Source organism: Mercurialis annua, linkage group LG7 (genome assembly GCF_937616625.2).
Source record: "Mercurialis annua linkage group LG7, ddMerAnnu1.2, whole genome shotgun sequence".
Lineage (NCBI taxonomy): Eukaryota > Viridiplantae > Streptophyta > Magnoliopsida > Malpighiales > Euphorbiaceae > Mercurialis > Mercurialis annua.
The window spans coordinates 30,647,472-30,659,374 of NC_065576.1; the positions used below are offsets into that span (position 1 = coordinate 30,647,472).

At 44.6% G+C, this 11,903-nt stretch overlaps 36 non-coding genes across 36 annotated transcripts; all 36 read right to left on the reverse strand.

Moving 5' to 3' along the window:
* Nucleotides 1-156: 156 nt before the first annotated feature.
* LOC126659229 (5S ribosomal RNA) lies at nt 157-275 on the reverse strand. The gene has a single exon (XR_007634779.1). It is a non-coding gene; the product is annotated as a 5S ribosomal RNA (ribosomal RNA).
* A 214-nt stretch (nt 276-489) lies between these two features.
* On the reverse strand, nt 490-608 carry LOC126658231 (5S ribosomal RNA). The gene has a single exon (XR_007633826.1). It is a non-coding gene; the product is annotated as a 5S ribosomal RNA (ribosomal RNA).
* A 183-nt stretch (nt 609-791) lies between these two features.
* Nucleotides 792-910, reverse strand: LOC126659230 (5S ribosomal RNA). The gene has a single exon (XR_007634780.1). It is a non-coding gene; the product is annotated as a 5S ribosomal RNA (ribosomal RNA).
* Nucleotides 911-1,124: 214 nt separating this feature from the next.
* LOC126659231 (5S ribosomal RNA) lies at nt 1,125-1,243 on the reverse strand. The gene has a single exon (XR_007634781.1). It is a non-coding gene; the product is annotated as a 5S ribosomal RNA (ribosomal RNA).
* Nucleotides 1,244-1,457: 214 nt separating this feature from the next.
* On the reverse strand, nt 1,458-1,576 carry LOC126659233 (5S ribosomal RNA). Its single transcript, XR_007634783.1, has one exon. It is a non-coding gene; the product is annotated as a 5S ribosomal RNA (ribosomal RNA).
* A 183-nt stretch (nt 1,577-1,759) lies between these two features.
* Nucleotides 1,760-1,878, reverse strand: LOC126659234 (5S ribosomal RNA). Its single transcript, XR_007634784.1, has one exon. It is a non-coding gene; the product is annotated as a 5S ribosomal RNA (ribosomal RNA).
* Nucleotides 1,879-2,092: 214 nt separating this feature from the next.
* Nucleotides 2,093-2,211, reverse strand: LOC126658234 (5S ribosomal RNA). Its single transcript, XR_007633828.1, has one exon. It is a non-coding gene; the product is annotated as a 5S ribosomal RNA (ribosomal RNA).
* Nucleotides 2,212-2,439: 228 nt separating this feature from the next.
* LOC126659235 (5S ribosomal RNA) lies at nt 2,440-2,558 on the reverse strand. The gene has a single exon (XR_007634785.1). It is a non-coding gene; the product is annotated as a 5S ribosomal RNA (ribosomal RNA).
* A 214-nt stretch (nt 2,559-2,772) lies between these two features.
* LOC126658235 (5S ribosomal RNA) lies at nt 2,773-2,891 on the reverse strand. The gene has a single exon (XR_007633829.1). It is a non-coding gene; the product is annotated as a 5S ribosomal RNA (ribosomal RNA).
* Nucleotides 2,892-3,074: 183 nt separating this feature from the next.
* On the reverse strand, nt 3,075-3,193 carry LOC126659236 (5S ribosomal RNA). The gene has a single exon (XR_007634786.1). It is a non-coding gene; the product is annotated as a 5S ribosomal RNA (ribosomal RNA).
* A 214-nt stretch (nt 3,194-3,407) lies between these two features.
* On the reverse strand, nt 3,408-3,526 carry LOC126658323 (5S ribosomal RNA). Its single transcript, XR_007633912.1, has one exon. It is a non-coding gene; the product is annotated as a 5S ribosomal RNA (ribosomal RNA).
* A 214-nt stretch (nt 3,527-3,740) lies between these two features.
* Nucleotides 3,741-3,859, reverse strand: LOC126658479 (5S ribosomal RNA). The gene has a single exon (XR_007634064.1). It is a non-coding gene; the product is annotated as a 5S ribosomal RNA (ribosomal RNA).
* A 183-nt stretch (nt 3,860-4,042) lies between these two features.
* Nucleotides 4,043-4,161, reverse strand: LOC126658564 (5S ribosomal RNA). Its single transcript, XR_007634146.1, has one exon. It is a non-coding gene; the product is annotated as a 5S ribosomal RNA (ribosomal RNA).
* A 221-nt stretch (nt 4,162-4,382) lies between these two features.
* On the reverse strand, nt 4,383-4,503 carry LOC126658655 (5S ribosomal RNA). Its single transcript, XR_007634235.1, has one exon. It is a non-coding gene; the product is annotated as a 5S ribosomal RNA (ribosomal RNA).
* Nucleotides 4,504-4,717: 214 nt separating this feature from the next.
* On the reverse strand, nt 4,718-4,836 carry LOC126659325 (5S ribosomal RNA). The gene has a single exon (XR_007634870.1). It is a non-coding gene; the product is annotated as a 5S ribosomal RNA (ribosomal RNA).
* A 183-nt stretch (nt 4,837-5,019) lies between these two features.
* Nucleotides 5,020-5,138, reverse strand: LOC126658375 (5S ribosomal RNA). Its single transcript, XR_007633964.1, has one exon. It is a non-coding gene; the product is annotated as a 5S ribosomal RNA (ribosomal RNA).
* A 221-nt stretch (nt 5,139-5,359) lies between these two features.
* LOC126659237 (5S ribosomal RNA) lies at nt 5,360-5,478 on the reverse strand. The gene has a single exon (XR_007634787.1). It is a non-coding gene; the product is annotated as a 5S ribosomal RNA (ribosomal RNA).
* A 183-nt stretch (nt 5,479-5,661) lies between these two features.
* LOC126659239 (5S ribosomal RNA) lies at nt 5,662-5,780 on the reverse strand. Its single transcript, XR_007634789.1, has one exon. It is a non-coding gene; the product is annotated as a 5S ribosomal RNA (ribosomal RNA).
* Nucleotides 5,781-5,994: 214 nt separating this feature from the next.
* LOC126658236 (5S ribosomal RNA) lies at nt 5,995-6,113 on the reverse strand. The gene has a single exon (XR_007633830.1). It is a non-coding gene; the product is annotated as a 5S ribosomal RNA (ribosomal RNA).
* A 228-nt stretch (nt 6,114-6,341) lies between these two features.
* Nucleotides 6,342-6,460, reverse strand: LOC126659240 (5S ribosomal RNA). The gene has a single exon (XR_007634790.1). It is a non-coding gene; the product is annotated as a 5S ribosomal RNA (ribosomal RNA).
* A 214-nt stretch (nt 6,461-6,674) lies between these two features.
* Nucleotides 6,675-6,793, reverse strand: LOC126658237 (5S ribosomal RNA). The gene has a single exon (XR_007633831.1). It is a non-coding gene; the product is annotated as a 5S ribosomal RNA (ribosomal RNA).
* A 183-nt stretch (nt 6,794-6,976) lies between these two features.
* LOC126659241 (5S ribosomal RNA) lies at nt 6,977-7,095 on the reverse strand. Its single transcript, XR_007634791.1, has one exon. It is a non-coding gene; the product is annotated as a 5S ribosomal RNA (ribosomal RNA).
* Nucleotides 7,096-7,309: 214 nt separating this feature from the next.
* On the reverse strand, nt 7,310-7,428 carry LOC126659242 (5S ribosomal RNA). The gene has a single exon (XR_007634792.1). It is a non-coding gene; the product is annotated as a 5S ribosomal RNA (ribosomal RNA).
* Nucleotides 7,429-7,642: 214 nt separating this feature from the next.
* Nucleotides 7,643-7,761, reverse strand: LOC126658238 (5S ribosomal RNA). The gene has a single exon (XR_007633832.1). It is a non-coding gene; the product is annotated as a 5S ribosomal RNA (ribosomal RNA).
* A 235-nt stretch (nt 7,762-7,996) lies between these two features.
* On the reverse strand, nt 7,997-8,115 carry LOC126659244 (5S ribosomal RNA). The gene has a single exon (XR_007634793.1). It is a non-coding gene; the product is annotated as a 5S ribosomal RNA (ribosomal RNA).
* A 214-nt stretch (nt 8,116-8,329) lies between these two features.
* LOC126658793 (5S ribosomal RNA) lies at nt 8,330-8,448 on the reverse strand. The gene has a single exon (XR_007634366.1). It is a non-coding gene; the product is annotated as a 5S ribosomal RNA (ribosomal RNA).
* Nucleotides 8,449-8,662: 214 nt separating this feature from the next.
* Nucleotides 8,663-8,781, reverse strand: LOC126659246 (5S ribosomal RNA). Its single transcript, XR_007634795.1, has one exon. It is a non-coding gene; the product is annotated as a 5S ribosomal RNA (ribosomal RNA).
* Nucleotides 8,782-8,995: 214 nt separating this feature from the next.
* LOC126658324 (5S ribosomal RNA) lies at nt 8,996-9,114 on the reverse strand. Its single transcript, XR_007633913.1, has one exon. It is a non-coding gene; the product is annotated as a 5S ribosomal RNA (ribosomal RNA).
* A 214-nt stretch (nt 9,115-9,328) lies between these two features.
* On the reverse strand, nt 9,329-9,447 carry LOC126659247 (5S ribosomal RNA). Its single transcript, XR_007634796.1, has one exon. It is a non-coding gene; the product is annotated as a 5S ribosomal RNA (ribosomal RNA).
* A 221-nt stretch (nt 9,448-9,668) lies between these two features.
* On the reverse strand, nt 9,669-9,789 carry LOC126658656 (5S ribosomal RNA). The gene has a single exon (XR_007634236.1). It is a non-coding gene; the product is annotated as a 5S ribosomal RNA (ribosomal RNA).
* Nucleotides 9,790-10,003: 214 nt separating this feature from the next.
* LOC126659248 (5S ribosomal RNA) lies at nt 10,004-10,122 on the reverse strand. Its single transcript, XR_007634797.1, has one exon. It is a non-coding gene; the product is annotated as a 5S ribosomal RNA (ribosomal RNA).
* A 183-nt stretch (nt 10,123-10,305) lies between these two features.
* Nucleotides 10,306-10,424, reverse strand: LOC126659249 (5S ribosomal RNA). The gene has a single exon (XR_007634798.1). It is a non-coding gene; the product is annotated as a 5S ribosomal RNA (ribosomal RNA).
* A 183-nt stretch (nt 10,425-10,607) lies between these two features.
* On the reverse strand, nt 10,608-10,726 carry LOC126659250 (5S ribosomal RNA). Its single transcript, XR_007634799.1, has one exon. It is a non-coding gene; the product is annotated as a 5S ribosomal RNA (ribosomal RNA).
* A 221-nt stretch (nt 10,727-10,947) lies between these two features.
* Nucleotides 10,948-11,066, reverse strand: LOC126658240 (5S ribosomal RNA). The gene has a single exon (XR_007633833.1). It is a non-coding gene; the product is annotated as a 5S ribosomal RNA (ribosomal RNA).
* A 221-nt stretch (nt 11,067-11,287) lies between these two features.
* Nucleotides 11,288-11,406, reverse strand: LOC126658602 (5S ribosomal RNA). The gene has a single exon (XR_007634184.1). It is a non-coding gene; the product is annotated as a 5S ribosomal RNA (ribosomal RNA).
* A 221-nt stretch (nt 11,407-11,627) lies between these two features.
* On the reverse strand, nt 11,628-11,748 carry LOC126658492 (5S ribosomal RNA). The gene has a single exon (XR_007634077.1). It is a non-coding gene; the product is annotated as a 5S ribosomal RNA (ribosomal RNA).
* Nucleotides 11,749-11,903: the final 155 nt, after the last annotated feature.

The following is an 11,903-nucleotide window of genomic DNA, read 5'->3' on the forward strand; positions in this document are numbered from 1 at the left end:
AAAAGTACGTTTTGGTCCCTGAACGTTTTCCATATTTCCCGTTTGGTCCCTGAATTGCAATTCATCGTTACTCGTTACTCGTTACTCGTTACTCGTTCTGTTTGTCTCTCGGCGATAGTAATAATAGAAAAAACGCAGTTCAAAAAAAGCGAAAAAGGGGTGCAACACGAGGACTTCCCAGGAGGTCACCCATCCTAGTACTGCTCTCGCCCAAGCACGTTTAACTTCGGAGTTCTGATGGGATCCGGTGCATTAGTGCTGGTATGATCGCACCCGTCATACCTTGCACGATCATCGCATATATCCGCTGCCTTGCAACTCATTCAACCAAAATAAAAACTATCTTTAAAAGTACGTTTTGGTCCCTGAACTTTTTCCATATTTCCCGTTTGGTCCCTGAATTGCAATTCATCGTTACTCGTTACTCGTTCTGTTTGTCTCTCGGCGATAGTAATAATAGAAAAAACGCAGTTCAAAAAAAGCGAAAAAGGGGTGCAACACGAGGACTTCCCAGGAGGTCACCCATCCTAGTACTGCTCTCGCCCAAGCACGTTTATCTTCGGAGTTCTGATGGGATCCGGTGCATTAGTGCTGGTATGATCGCACCCGTCATACCTTGCACGATCATCGCATATATCCGCTGCCTTACAACTCATTCAACCAAAATAAAAACTATCTTTAAAAGTACGTTTTGGTCCCTGAATTGCAATTCATCGTTACTCGTTACTCGTTCTGTTTGTCTCTCGGCGATAGTAATAATAGAAAAAACGCAGTTCAAAAAAAGCGAAAAAGGGGTGCAACACGAGGACTTCCCAGGAGGTCACCCATCCTAGTACTGCTCTCGCCCAAGCACGTTTAACTTCGGAGTTCTGATGGGATCCGGTGCATTAGTGCTGGTATGATCGCACCCGTCATACCTTGCACGATCATCGCATATATCCGCTGCCTTGCAACTCATTCAACCAAAATAAAAACTATCTTTAAAAGTACGTTTTGGTCCCTGAACTTTTTCCATATTTCCCGTTTGGTCCCTGAATTGCAATTCATCGTTACTCGTTACTCGTTCTGTTTGTCTCTCGGCGATAGTAATAATAGAAAAAACGCAGTTCAAAAAAAGCGAAAAAGGGGTGCAACACGAGGACTTCCCAGGAGGTCACCCATCCTAGTACTGCTCTCGCCCAAGCACGTTTAACTTCGGAGTTCTGATGGGATCCGGTGCATTAGTGCTGGTATGATCGCACCCGTCATACCTTGCACGATCATCGCATATATCCGCTGCCTTGCAACTCATTCAACCAAAATAAAAACTATCTTTAAAAGTACGTTTTGGTCCCTGAACTTTTTCCATATTTCCCGTTTGGTCCCTGAATTGCAATTCATCGTTACTCGTTACTCGTTCTGTTTGTCTCTCGGCGATAGTAATAATAGAAAAAACGCAGTTCAAAAAAAGCGAAAAAGGGGTGCAACACGAGGACTTCCCAGGAGGTCACCCATCCTAGTACTGCTCTCGCCCAAGCACGTTTAACTTCGGAGTTCTGATGGGATCCGGTGCATTAGTGCTGGTATGATCGCACCCGTCATACCTTGCACGATCATCGCATATATCCGCTGCCTTGCAACTCATTCAACCAAAATAAAAACTATCTTTAAAAGTACGTTTTGGTCCCTGAATTGCAATTCATCGTTACTCGTTACTCGTTCTGTTTGTCTCTCGGCGATAGTAATAATAGAAAAAACGCAGTTCAAAAAAAGCGAAAAAGGGGTGCAACACGAGGACTTCCCAGGAGGTCACCCATCCTAGTACTGCTCTCGCCCAAGCACGTTTAACTTCGGAGTTCTGATGGGATCCGGTGCATTAGTGCTGGTATGATCGCACCCGTCATACCTTGCACGATCATCGCATATATCCGCTGCCTTGCAACTCATTCAACCAAAATAAAAACTATCTTTAAAAGTACGTTTTGGTCCCTGAACTTTTTCCATATTTCCCGTTTGGTCCCTGAATTGCAATTCATCGTTACTCGTTACTCGTTCTGTTTGTCTCTCGGCGATAGTAATAATAGAAAAAACGCCGTTCAAAAAAAGCGAAAAAGGGGTGCAACACGAGGACTTCCCAGGAGGTCACCCATCCTAGTACTGCTCTCGCCCAAGCACGTTTATCTTCGGAGTTCTGATGGGATCCGGTGCATTAGTGCTGGTATGATCGCACCCGTCATACCTTGCACGATCATCGCATATATCCGCTGCCTTGCAACTCATTCAACCAAAATAAAAGCTATCTTTAAAAGTACGTTTTGGTCCCTGAACGTTTTCCATATTTCCCGTTTGGTCCCTGAATTGCAATTCATCGTTACTCGTTACTCGTTACTCGTTACTCGTTCTGTTTGTCTCTCGGCGATAGTAATAATAGAAAAAACGCAGTTCAAAAAAAGCGAAAAAGGGGTGCAACACGAGGACTTCCCAGGAGGTCACCCATCCTAGTACTGCTCTCGCCCAAGCACGTTTAACTTCGGAGTTCTGATGGGATCCGGTGCATTAGTGCTGGTATGATCGCACCCGTCATACCTTGCACGATCATCGCATATATCCGCTGCCTTGCAACTCATTCAACCAAAATAAAAACTATCTTTAAAAGTACGTTTTGGTCCCTGAACTTTTTCCATATTTCCCGTTTGGTCCCTGAATTGCAATTCATCGTTACTCGTTACTCGTTCTGTTTGTCTCTCGGCGATAGTAATAATAGAAAAAACGCAGTTCAAAAAAAGCGAAAAAGGGGTGCAACACGAGGACTTCCCAGGAGGTCACCCATCCTAGTACTGCTCTCGCCCAAGCACGTTTATCTTCGGAGTTCTGATGGGATCCGGTGCATTAGTGCTGGTATGATCGCACCCGTCATACCTTGCACGATCATCGCATATATCCGCTGCCTTACAACTCATTCAACCAAAATAAAAACTATCTTTAAAAGTACGTTTTGGTCCCTGAATTGCAATTCATCGTTACTCGTTACTCGTTCTGTTTGTCTCTCGGCGATAGTAATAATAGAAAAAACGCAGTTCAAAAAAAGCGAAAAAGGGGTGCAACACGAGGACTTCCCAGGAGGTCACCCATCCTAGTACTGCTCTCGCCCAAGCACGTTTAACTTCGGAGTTCTGATGGGATCCGGTGCATTAGTGCTGGTATGATCGCACCCGTCATACCTTGCACGATCATCGCATATATCCGCTGCCTTGCAACTCATTCAACCAAAATAAAAACTATCTTTAAAAGTACGTTTTGGTCCCTGAACTTTTTCCATATTTCCCGTTTGGTCCCTGAATTGCAATTCATCGTTACTCGTTACTCGTTCTGTTTGTCTCTCGGCGATAGTAATAATAGAAAAAACGCAGTTCAAAAAAAGCGAAAAAGGGGTGCAACACGAGGACTTCCCAGGAGGTCACCCATCCTAGTACTGCTCTCGCCCAAGCACGTTTAACTTCGGAGTTCTGATGGGATCCGGTTCATTAGTGCTGGTATGATCGCACCCGTCATACCTTGCACGATCATCGCATATATCCGCTGCCTTGCAACTCATTCAACCAAAATAAAAACTATCTTTAAAAGTACGTTTTGGTCCCTGAACTTTTTCCATATTTCCCGTTTGGTCCCTGAATTGCAATTCATCGTTACTCGTTACTCGTTCTGTTTGTCTCTCGGCGATAGTAATAATAGAAAAAACGCAGTTCAAAAAAAGCGAAAAAGGGGTGCAACACGAGGACTTCCCAGGAGGTCACCCATCCTAGTACTGCTCTCGCCCAAGCACGTTTAACTTCGGAGTTCTGATGGGATCCGGTGCATTAGTGCTGGTATGATCGAACCCGTCATACCTTGCACGATCATCGCATATATCCGCTGCCTTGCAACTCATTCAACCAAAATAAAAACTATCTTTAAAAGTACGTTTTGGTCCCTGAATTGCAATTCATCGTTACTCGTTACTCGTTCTGTTTGTCTCTCGGCGATAGTAATAATAGAAAAAACGCAGTTCAAAAAAAGCGAAAAAGGGGTGCAACACGAGGACTTCCCAGGAGGTCACCCATCCTAGTACTGCTCTCGCCCAAGCACGTTTAACTTCGGAGTTCTGATGGGATGCGGTGCATTAGTGCTGGTATGATCGCACCCGTCATACCTTGCACGATCATCGCATATATCCGCTGCCTTGCAACTCATTCAACCAAAATAAAAGCTATCTTTAAAAGTACGTTTTGGTCCCTGAACTTTTTCCATATTTCCCGTTTGGTCCCTGAATTGCAATTCATCGTTACTCGTTACTCGTTACTCGTTCTGTTTGTCTCTCGGCGATAGTAATAATAGAAAAAACGCAGTTCAAAAAAAGCGCAAAAGGGGTGCAACACGAGGACACTTCCCAGGAGGTCACCCATCCTAGTACTGCTCTCGCCCAAGCACGTTTGACTTCGGAGTTCTGATGGGATCCGGTGCATTAGTGCTGGTATGATCGCACCCGTCATACCTTGCACGATCATCGCATATATCCGCTGCCTTGCAACTCATTCAACCAAAATAAAAACTATCTTTAAAAGTACGTTTTGGTCCCTGAACGTTTTCCATATTTCCCGTTTGGTCCCTGAATTGCAATTCATCGTTACTCGTTACTCGTTCTGTTTGTCTCTCGGGGATAGTAATAATAGAAAAAACGCAGTTCAAAAAAAGCGAAAAAGGGGTGCAACACGAGGACTTCCCAAGAGGTCACCCATCCTAGTACTGCTCTCGCCCAAGCACGTTTAACTTCGGAGTTCTGATGGGATCCGGTGCATTAGTGCTGGTATGATCGCACCCGTCATACCTTGCACGATCATCGCATATATCCGCTGCCATGCAACTCATTCAACCAAAATAAAAACTATCTTTAAAAGTACGTTTTGGTCCCTGAATTGCAATTCATCGTTACTCGTTACTCGTTCTGTTTGTCTCTCGGCGATAGTAATAATAGAAAAAACGCAGTTCAAAAAAAGCGAAAAAGGGGTGCAACACGAGGACTTCCCAGGAGGTCACCCATCCTAGTACTGCTCTCGCCCAAGCACGTTTAACTTCGGAGTTTTGATGGGATCCGGTGCATTAGTGCTGGTATGATCGCACCCGTCATACCTTGCACGATCATCGCATATATCCGCTGCCTTGCAACTCATTCAACCAAAATAAAAACTATCTTTAAAAGTACGTTTTGGTCCCTGAACTTTTTCCATATTTCCCGTTTGGTCCCTGAATTGCAATTCATCGTTACTCGTTACTCGTTACTCGTTCTGTTTGTCTCTCGGCGATAGTAATAATAGAAAAAACGCAGTTCAAAAAAAGCGAAAAAGGGGTGCAACACGAGGACTTCCCAGGAGGTCACCCATCCTAGTACTGCTCTCGCCCAAGCACGTTTAACTTCGGAGTTCTGATGGGATCCGGTGCATTAGTGCTGGTATGATCGCACCCGTCATACCTTGCACGATCATCGCATATATCCGCTGCCTTGCAACTCATTCAACCAAAATAAAAACTATCTTTAAAAGTACGTTTTGGTCCCTGAATTGCAATTCATCGTTACTCGTTACTCGTTCTGTTTGTCTCTCGGCGATAGTAATAATAGAAAAAACGCAGTTCAAAAAAAGCGAAAAAGGGGTGCAACACGAGGACTTCCCAGGAGGTCACCCATCCTAGTACTGCTCTCGCCCAAGCACGTTTAACTTCGGAGTTCTGATGGGATCCGGTGCATTAGTGCTGGTATGATCGCACCCGTCATACCTTGCACGATCATCGCATATATCCGCTGCCTTGCAACTCATTCAACCAAAATAAAAACTATCTTTAAAAGTACGTTTTGGTCCCTGAACTTTTTCCATATTTCCCGTTTGGTCCCTGAATTGCAATTCATCGTTACTCGTTACTCGTTCTGTTTGTCTCTCGGCGAGAGTAATAATAGAAAAAACGCCGTTCAAAAAAAGCGAAAAAGGGGTGCAACACGAGGACTTCCCAGGAGGTCACCCATCCTAGTACTGCTCTCGCCCAAGCACGTTTATCTTCGGAGTTCTGATGGGATCCGGTGCATTAGTGCTGGTATGATCGCACCCGTCATACCTTGCACGATCATCGCATATATCCGCTGCCTTGCAACTCATTCAACCAAAATAAAAGCTATCTTTAAAAGTACGTTTTGGTCCCTGAACGTTTTCCATATTTCCCGTTTGGTCCCTGAATTGCAATTCATCGTTACTCGTTACTCGTTACTCGTTACTCGTTCTGTTTGTCTCTCGGCGATAGTAATAATAGAAAAAACGCAGTTCAAAAAAAGCGAAAAAGGGGTGCAACACGAGGACTTCCCAGGAGGTCACCCATCCTAGTACTGCTCTCGCCCAAGCACGTTTAACTTCGGAGTTCTGATGGGATCCGGTGCATTAGTGCTGGTATGATCGCACCCGTCATACCTTGCACGATCATCGCATATATCCGCTGCCTTGCAACTCATTCAACCAAAATAAAAACTATCTTTAAAAGTACGTTTTGGTCCCTGAACTTTTTCCATATTTCCCGTTTGGTCCCTGAATTGCAATTCATCGTTACTCGTTACTCGTTCTGTTTGTCTCTCGGCGATAGTAATAATAGAAAAAACGCAGTTCAAAAAAAGCGAAAAAGGGGTGCAACACGAGGACTTCCCAGGAGGTCACCCATCCTAGTACTGCTCTCGCCCAAGCACGTTTATCTTCGGAGTTCTGATGGGATCCGGTGCATTAGTGCTGGTATGATCGCACCCGTCATACCTTGCACGATCATCGCATATATCCGCTGCCTTGCAACTCATTCAACCAAAATAAAAACTATCTTTAAAAGTACGTTTTGGTCCCTGAATTGCAATTCATCGTTACTCGTTACTCGTTCTGTTTGTCTCTCGGCGATAGTAATAATAGAAAAAACGCAGTTCAAAAAAAGCGAAAAAGGGGTGCAACACGAGGACTTCCCAGGAGGTCACCCATCCTAGTACTGCTCTCGCCCAAGCACGTTTAACTTCGGAGTTCTGATGGGATCCGGTGCATTAGTGCTGGTATGATCGCACCCGTCATACCTTGCACGATCATCGCATATATCCGCTGCCTTGCAACTCATTCAACCAAAATAAAAACTATCTTTAAAAGTACGTTTTGGTCCCTGAACTTTTTCCATATTTCCCGTTTGGTCCCTGAATTGCAATTCATCGTTACTCGTTACTCGTTCTGTTTGTCTCTCGGCGATAGTAATAATAGAAAAAACGCAGTTCAAAAAAAGCGAAAAAGGGGTGCAACACGAGGACTTCCCAGGAGGTCACCCATCCTAGTACTGCTCTCGCCCAAGCACGTTTAACTTCGGAGTTCTGATGGGATCCGGTGCATTAGTGCTGGTATGATCGCACCCGTCATACCTTGCACGATCATCGCATATATCCGCTGCCTTGCAACTCATTCAACCAAAATAAAAACTATCTTTAAAAGTACGTTTTGGTCCCTGAACTTTTTCCATATTTCCCGTTTGGTCCCTGAATTGCAATTCATCGTTACTCGTTACTCGTTCTGTTTGTCTCTCGGCGATAGTAATAATAGAAAAAACGCCGTTCAAAAAAAGCGAAAAAGGGGTGCAACACGAGGACTTCCCAGGAGGTCACCCATCCTAGTACTGCTCTCGCCCAAGCACGTTTATCTTCGGAGTTCTGATGGGATCCGGTGCATTAGTGCTGGTATGATCGCACCCGTCATACCTTGCACGATCATCGCATATATCCGCTGCCTTGCAACTCATTCAACCAAAATAAAAGCTATCTTTAAAAGTACGTTTTGGTCCCTGAACGTTTTCCATATTTCCCGTTTGGTCCCTGAATTGCAATTCATCGTTACTCGTTACTCGTTACTCGTTACTCGTTACTCGTTCTGTTTGTCTCTCGGCGATAGTAATAATAGAAAAAACGCAGTTCAAAAAAAGCGAAAAAGGGGTGCAACACGAGGACTTCCCAGGAGGTCACCCATCCTAGTACTGCTCTCGCCCAAGCACGTTTAACTTCGGAGTTCTGATGGGATCCGGTGCATTAGTGCTGGTATGATCGCACCCGTCATACCTTGCACGATCATCGCATATATCCGCTGCCTTGCAACTCATTCAACCAAAATAAAAACTATCTTTAAAAGTACGTTTTGGTCCCTGAACTTTTTCCATATTTCCCGTTTGGTCCCTGAATTGCAATTCATCGTTACTCGTTACTCGTTCTGTTTGTCTCTCGGCGATAGTAATAATAGAAAAAACGCAGTTCAAAAAAAGCGAAAAAGGGGTGCAACACGAGGACTTCCCAGGAGGTCACCCATCCTAGTACTGCTCTCACCCAAGCACGTTTAACTTCGGAGTTCTGATGGGATCCTGTGCATTAGTGCTGGTATGATCGCACCGGTCATACCTTGCACGATCATCGCATATATCCGCTGCCTTGCAACTCATTCAACCAAAATAAAAACTATCTTTAAAAGTACGTTTTGGTCCCTGAACTTTTTCCATATTTCCCGTTTGGTCCCTGAATTGCAATTCATCGTTACTCGTTACTCGTTCTGTTTGTCTCTCGGCGATAGTAATAATAGAAAAAACGCAGTTCAAAAAAAGCGAAAAAGGGGTGCAACACGAGGACTTCCCAGGAGGTCACCCATCCTAGTACTGCTCTCGCCCAAGCACGTTTAACTTCGGAGTTCTGATGGGATCCGGTGCATTAGTGCTGGTATGATCGCACCCGTCATACCTTGCACGATCATCGCATATATCCGCTGCCTTGCAACTCATTCAACCAAAATAAAAACTATCTTTAAAAGTACGTTTTGGTCCCTGAACTTTTTCCATATTTCCCGTTTGGTCCCTGAATTGCAATTCATCGTTACTCGTTACTCGTTCTGTTTGTCTCTCGGCGATAGTAATAATAGAAAAAACGCAGTTCAAAAAAAGCGAAAAAGGGGTGCAACACGAGGACTTCCCAGGAGGTCACCCATCCTAGTACTGCTCTCGCCCAAGCACGTTTAACTTCGGAGTTCTGATGGGATCCGGTTCATTAGTGCTGGTATGATCGCACCCGTCATACCTTGCACGATCATCGCATATATCCGCTGCCTTGCAACTCATTCAACCAAAATAAAAACTATCTTTAAAAGTACGTTTTGGTCCCTGAACTTTTTCCATATTTCCCGTTTGGTCCCTGAATTGCAATTCATCGTTACTCGTTACTCGTTCTGTTTGTCTCTCGGCGATAGTAATAATAGAAAAAACGCAGTTCAAAAAAAGCGAAAAAGGGGTGCAACACGAGGACTTCCCAGGAGGTCACCCATCCTAGTACTGCTCTCGCCCAAGCACGTTTAACTTCGGAGTTCTGATGGGATCCGGTGCATTAGTGCTGGTATGATCGCACCCGTCATACCTTGCACGATCATCGCATATATCCGCTGCCTTGCAACTCATTCAACCAAAATAAAAGCTATCTTTAAAAGTACGTTTTGGTCCCTGAACTTTTTCCATATTTCCCGTTTGGTCCCTGAATTGCAATTCATCGTTACTCGTTACTCGTTACTCGTTCTGTTTGTCTCTCGGCGATAGTAATAATAGAAAAAACGCAGTTCAAAAAAAGCGCAAAAGGGGTGCAACACGAGGACACTTCCCAGGAGGTCACCCATCCTAGTACTGCTCTCGCCCAAGCACGTTTGACTTCGGAGTTCTGATGGGATCCGGTGCATTAGTGCTGGTATGATCGCACCCGTCATACCTTGCACGATCATCGCATATATCCGCTGCCTTGCAACTCATTCAACCAAAATAAAAACTATCTTTAAAAGTACGTTTTGGTCCCTGAACGTTTTCCATATTTCCCGTTTGGTCCCTGAATTGCAATTCATCGTTACTCGTTACTCGTTCTGTTTGTCTCTCGGGGATAGTAATAATAGAAAAAACGCAGTTCAAAAAAAGCGAAAAAGGGGTGCAACACGAGGACTTCCCAGGAGGTCACCCATCCTAGTACTGCTCTCGCCCAAGCACGTTTAACTTCGGAGTTCTGATGGGATCCGGTGCATTAGTGCTGGTATGATCGCACCCGTCATACCTTGCACGATCATCGCATATATCCGCTGCCTTGCAACTCATTCAACCAAAATAAAAACTATCTTTAAAAGTACGTTTTGGTCCCTGAATTGCAATTCATCGTTACTCGTTACTCGTTCTGTTTGTCTCTCGGCGATAGTAATAATAGAAAAAACGCAGTTCAAAAAAAGCGAAAAAGGGGTGCAACACGAGGACTTCCCAGGAGGTCACCCATCCTAGTACTGCTCTCGCCCAAGCACGTTTAACTTCGGAGTTCTGATGGGATCCGGTGCATTAGTGCTGGTATGATCGCACCCGTCATACCTTGCACGATCATCGCATATATCCGCTGCCTTGCAACTCATTCAACCAAAATAAAAACTATCTTTAAAAGTACGTTTTGGTCCCTGAATTGCAATTCATCGTTACTCGTTACTCGTTCTGTTTGTCTCTCGGCGATAGTAATAATAGAAAAAACGCAGTTCAAAAAAAGCGAAAAAGGGGTGCAACACGAGGACTTCCCAGGAGGTCACCCATCCTAGTACTGCTCTCGCCCAAGCACGTTTAACTTCGGAGTTCTGATGGGATCCGGTGCATTAGTGCTGGTATGATCGCACCCGTCATACCTTGCACGATCATCGCATATATCCGCTGCCTTGCAACTCATTCAACCAAAATAAAAACTATCTTTAAAAGTACGTTTTGGTCCCTGAACTTTTTCCATATTTCCCGTTTGGTCCCTGAATTGCAATTCATCGTTACTCGTTACTCGTTACTCGTTCTGTTTGTCTCTCGGCGATAGTAATAACAGAAAAAACGCAGTTCAAAAAAAGCGAAAAAGGGGTGCAACACGAGGACTTCCCAGGAGGTCACCCATCCTAGTACTGCTCTCGCCCAAGCACGTTTATCTTCGGAGTTCTGATGGGATCCGGTGCATTAGTGCTGGTATGATCGCACCCGTCATACCTTGCACGATCATCGCATATATCCGCTGCCTTGCAACTCATTCAACCAAAATAAAAGCTATCTTTAAAAGTACGTTTTGGTCCCTGAACTTTTTCCATATTTCCCGTTTGGTCCCTGAATTGCAATTCATCGTTACTCGTTACTCGTTACTCGTTCTGTTTGTCTCTCGGCGATAGTAATAACAGAAAAAACGCAGTTCAAAAAAAGCGCAAAAGGGGTGCAACACGAGGACTTCCCAGGAGGTCACCCATCCTAGTACTGCTCTCGCCCAAGCGCGTTTAACTTCGGAGTTCTGATGGGATCCGGTTCATTAGTGCTGGTATGATCGCACCCGTCATACCTTGCACGATCATCGCATATATCCGCTGCCTTGCAACTCATTCAACCAAAATAAAAGCTATCTTTAAAAGTACGTTTTGGTCCCTGAACTTTTTCCATATTTCCCGTTTGGTCCCTGAATTGCAATTCATCGTTACTCGTTACTCGTTACTCGTTCTGTTTGTCTCTCGGCGATAGTAATAATAGAAAAAACGCAGTTCAAAAAAAGCGCAAAAGGGGTGCAACACGAGGACACTTCCCAGGAGGTCACCCATCCTAGTACTGCTCTCGCCCAAGCACGTTTAACTTCGGAGTTCTGATGGGATCCGGTGCATTAGTGCTGGTATGATCGCACCCGTCATACCTTGCACGATCATCGCATATATCCGCTGCCTTGCAACTCATTCAACCAAAATAAAAACTATCTTTAAAAGTACGTTTTGGTCCCTGAACTTTTTCCATATTTCCCGTTTGGTCCCTGAATTGCAATTCATCGTTACTCGTTACTCGTT